This window comes from Rattus norvegicus, chromosome 17, assembly GCF_036323735.1.
Source record: "Rattus norvegicus strain BN/NHsdMcwi chromosome 17, GRCr8, whole genome shotgun sequence".
Lineage (NCBI taxonomy): Eukaryota > Metazoa > Chordata > Mammalia > Rodentia > Muridae > Rattus > Rattus norvegicus.
Genome location: NC_086035.1, coordinates 75,692,774 through 75,698,005, shown reverse-complemented (window position 1 = coordinate 75,698,005; position 5,232 = coordinate 75,692,774). Strand labels below are relative to the sequence as shown.

The following is a 5,232-nucleotide window of genomic DNA, read 5'->3' as shown; positions in this document are numbered from 1 at the left end:
AGGGACTAGACAAGGCTGCCCACTCTCTCCCTACTTATTCAATATAGTTCTTGAAGTTCTAGCCAGAGCAATCAGACAACAAAAGGAGGTCAAGGGGATACAGATCGTAAAAGAAGAAGTCAAAATATCACTATTTGCAGATGATATGATAGTATATTTAAGTGATCCCAAAAGTTCCACCAGAGAACTACTAAAGCTGATAAACAACTTCAGAAAAGTTGCTGGGTATAAAATTAACTCAAATAAATCAGTAGCCTTCCTCTACACAAAAGAGAAACAAGCCGAGAAAGAAATTAGGGAAACGACACCCTTCATAATAGACCCAAATAATATAAAGTACCTCGGTGTGACTTTAACCAAGCTAGTAAAAGATCTGTACAATAAGAACTTCAAGACACTGAAGAAAGAAATTGAAGAAGACCTTAGAAGATGGAAAGATCTCCCATGCTCATGGATTGGCAGGATCGATATAGTAAAAATGGCCATTTTACCAAAAGCGATCTACAGATTCAATGCAATCCCCATTAAATACCAGTCCAATTCTTCAAAGAGTTAGACAGAACAATTTGCAAATTCATCTGGAATAACAAAAAACCCAGGATAGCTAAAACTATCCTCAACAATAAAAGGACTTCAGGGGGAATCACTATCCCTGAACTCAAGCAGTATTACAGAGCAATAGTGATAAAAACTGCATGGTATTGGTACAGAGACAGACAGATAGACCAATGGAATAGAATTGAAGACCCAGAAATGAACCCACACACCTATGGTCACTTGATTTTTGACAAAGGAGCCAAAACCATCAAATGGAAAAAAGATAGCATTTTCAGCAAATGGTGCTGGTTCAACTGGAGGTCAATATGTAGAAGAATGCAGATCGATCCATGCTTATCACCCTGTACAAAGCTTAAGTCCAAGTGGATGAAGGACCTCCACATCAAACCAGACACACTCAACCTAATAGAAGAAAAACTAGGGAAGCATCTGGAACACATGGGCACTGGAAAAAATTTCCTGAACAAAACACCAATGGCTTATGCTCTAAGATCAAGAATCAACAAATGGGATCTCATAAAACTGCAAAGCTTCTGTAAGGCAAAGGACACTGTGGTTAGGACAAAACGGCAACCAACAGATTGGGAAAAGATCTTTACTAATCCTACAACAGATAGAGGCCTTATATCCAAAATATACAAAGAACTCAAGAAGTTAGACCGCAGGGAGACAAATAACCCTATTAAAAATGGGGTTCAGAGCTAAACAAAGAATTCACAGCTGAGGAATGCCGAATGGCTGAGAAACACCTAAAGAAATGTTCAACATCTTTAGTCATAAGGGAAATGCAAATCAAAACAACCCTGAGATTTCACCTCACACCAGTGAGAATGGCTAAGATCAAAAACTCAGGTGACAGCAGATGCTGGCGAGGATGCAGAGAAAGAGGAACACTACTCCATTGTTGGTGAGATTGCAGACTGGTACAACCTTTCTGGAAATCAGTCTGGAGGTTCCTCAGAAAATTGGACATTGAACTGCCTGAGGATCCAGCTATACCTCTTTTGGGCATATACCCAAAAGATGCCCCAACATATAAAAAAGACACATGCTCCACTATGTTCATTGCAGCCTTATTTATAATAGCCAGAAGCTGGAAAGAACCCAGATGCCCTTCAACAGAGGAATGGATACAGAAAATGTGGTACATCTACACAATGGAATATTACTCAGCTATCAAAAACAACGGCTTTATGAAATTCGTAGGCAAATGGTTGGAACTGGAAAATATTATCCTGAGTGAGCTAACCCAATCACAGAAAGACATACATGGTATGCACTCATTGATAAGTGGCTATTAGCCCAAATGCTTGAATTACCCTAGATGCCTAGAACAAATGAAACTCAAGATGGATGATCAAAATGTGAATGTTTCACGCCTTCTTTAAAAGGGGAACAAGAATACCCTTGGCAGGGAAGAGAGAGGGAAAGATTAAAACAGAGACTGAAGTAACACCCATTCAGAGCCTGCCCCACATGTGGCCCATACATATACAGCCACCCAATTAGACAAGATGGATGAAGCAAAGAAGTGCAGACCGACAGGTACCGGATGTAGATCGCTCCTGAGAGACACAGCCAGAATACAGCAAATACAGAGGCGAATGCCAGCAGCAAACCACTGAACTGAGAATAGGACCCCCGTTGAAGGAATCAGAGAAAGAACTGGAAGAGCTTGAAGGGGCTCGAGACCCCATATGTACAACAATGCCAAGCAACCAGAGCTTCCAGGGACTAAGCCACTACCTAAAGACTATACATGGATTGACCCTGGACTCTGACCTCATAGGTAGCAATGAATATCCTAGTAAGAGCACCAGTGGAAGGGGAAGCCCTGGGTCCTGCTAAGACTGAACCCCCAGTGAACTAGACTGGTGGGGGGAGGGTGGCAATAGGGGGAGGGTTGGGAGGGGAACACCCATAAGGAAGGGGAGGGGGAAGGGGGATGTTTGCCTGGAAACCGGGAAAGGGAATAACACTCGAAATGTATATAAGAAATACTCAAGCTAATAAAAAAAAAAAAGTTCAGCATCTACAACCTTCTCAGCTTCTCTGGTGTTCATATGTCTGATGTTGAACTACCCAGCCCCTATCATGTAAGCATATTAAGTGACTCCCCTTTTGTAACAGTCTTTTATCTTGTCCTAAAAAATCCTTCCTCATGAAGATTACAATACTAAAAGTGCGACAGTAGGCAGTTGTTTTCTGTCTGACTTCTCTCACACTGAAGTGCGAGCCTCCACCTAATGGAAGACTCGATGGACATGGACATGAGCCCTCTTAGGCCTCAGAACTACCTTTTCAGTTGTGAACTAAAGGCTTACAAAGAGTATCACTCTAAAGTGGATAATGATGAAAATGAGCACTGGTTATCATTAAGAACGGTCAGTTTAGGAGCAGGGGCAAAAGATGAGTTACACATCGTAGAGGCAGAAGCAATGAACTATGAAGGCAGCCCAATTAAAGTAACACTGGCAACTTTGAAAATGTCTGTACAACCACAGTTTCCTTGGGGGCTTCGAAATTACACTACCTGTGGTCTTAAGGTTGAAGTGTGGTTCAGGGCCTGTGCACAGTATTGGACAGCACCTAGTAGCTGTAGAGGAAGACTCAGAGTCAGAAGACGAAGACGAGGAAGATGTAAAACTGTTAGGCATGTGTGGAAAGAAATCTGCTCCCGGAGGTGGTAACAAAGTCCCACAGAAAAAAAGTAAAACTTGATAAAGATGATGATGAGGATGATGAAGATGATCAGGACAATGAAAAAGAAGATGATGATGGTTTTGATAAAGAGGAAACTGAAGAAAAGTTTCCAGTGAAGAAATCTGTACGAGATACCCCAGCCAAAAATGTACAAAAATCAAACCAAAATGGGAAAGATTTAAAACCATCAACACCAAGATCAAAGGGTCAAGAGTCCTTCAAAAACAGGAAAAAACTCCCAAAACACCCAAAGGACCTAGTTCTGTAGAAGACATTAAGGCAAAAATGCAAGCAAGTATAGAAAAAGGTGGTTCTCTTGCCAAAGTGGAAACCAAGTTCATTAATTATGTGAAGCATTGTTTCCGGATGACTGACCAGGAGGCTATTCAAGACCTCTGGCAGTGGAGGAAGTCTCTTTTAAAAAAATGGTTTAAACAGTTTGAAATAATTCTGTCTTACTTTGTTTCTGTAATAATTGCTATCTGGCTGTCCTTTTCATAAAGCAAAGTGAGAACTTTCCCTACTGTGTTTGATAAATGTTGTCCAGGTTCAATTGCCAAGAATGTGTAGTCTAAAATGCCTGTTTAGTTTTCAAGGATGGAACTCCACCCTTTACTTGGTTTTAAGTATGTATGGAATGTTATGATAGGACATAGTAGTAGTGGTGGTCAGATGTGGGAATGGTAGGGAGACAAAAATATACATGTGAAATAAACTCAGTATTTTAATAAAAAATATGAAACAGACACCTGGGTTTCCAGGCTTTTGGAATTGGCCTAGAATTTATCACACCAATTTCTTTGGGTTGCAACATAAGAATGTTGGACCTTTCAGACACAATAGTCATTTAGACTTCTCATTTTAGCAAATTCTGTTCTCTATGTGTCCTGCCCCATCCTTCTTCCCTCAATCCCTCCTCTCTTCTTTTGTCTTTCCTTCCTTTCTTCTCCTCTCTACCCCATTTCTCCCCCATCCCCATGTCTCTATTCTGTTCTAACTTGTCAATGCATGTGACACATGTAGAGGACAATAGAGAGTTAAGGTAGAAATGGGTTTTCCAGGACAGCTTTGTGGGTGAGAATCCTTGGGATGAAATTGTGAGTTTCTGAGTGTGAATCCCAAACGCCCATAGAAATGTCCAGGCATGGCCGTGTGTGCTTGTAAACCCTAGTGTTGAAGGGTAGAGACGATCAGATTTCTGGAGCTTATTGGTCAGTTAGTCAGTCTGAAATGGTAAAATTTTTGGTTCAGTGAGAGCCCTGTTTCAAGAGAAAATATCAGAGAGCTATAGAGAATGATTTCTTAGTCTGATCTTAATGTGTACCTGTATGGGTCCATATACCTATACAATAATGTGCATATACCATATATACATATAACACCACACACATGCATACATACACACATACGCACAATATACACAATAAGGCAAAAAAATAAACTTGAAAAGAAAAGAAAATATTCTCTACATGGAAGAAGCCTCGTAGTTCATCAGCTTTTGTGGTTAAAAATAAAGACAATGTCTTCTTCCTTCAACGAGTACACTGAGGCATAATTTTATGATCATTAGAATAGCATTTTCACAGTGTCTATAGTCTTAAGATGTTTGAAAGTTTCTGAACATCAACCATTCACTCACTTTACTATTTTAAGAGTGTTCTCTTGCCACCTCCAAACCTAGGGAACAAAAGATTTATTTTTAAATCGAGGGAGGAAGACATAAGGAGAGGGATCAAGAATAGTTTGGATGCATTTTTCTGCCAAGAGGAATGAAGGTTTCAAGTACTTGGTGTTAAGGCAGGATGAAAAGGAAGAAGACACGAGCACAGTACCAGTGTGCTGTGCTGTCTTAGGCCTGGTATTCTGGGGTGGATACTTCTACAGAGGTTGAGAACCTAGGCAGCCTTTTCATTTCTCCTTTCTAGCCACCCCTTATCTACAGCGTATTTTCCATGGGTGCAGTCCAAAGAC

The 5,232-nt window shown here is 40.6% G+C and overlaps 1 pseudogene; it reads left to right on the top strand.

Moving 5' to 3' along the window:
* The first annotated feature begins 2,804 nt into the window (after nt 1–2,804).
* On the top strand, nt 2,805–3,762 carry Npm1-ps16 (nucleophosmin 1, pseudogene 16; annotated as a pseudogene).
* The last annotated feature ends 1,470 nt before the right edge of the window (nt 3,763–5,232 follow it).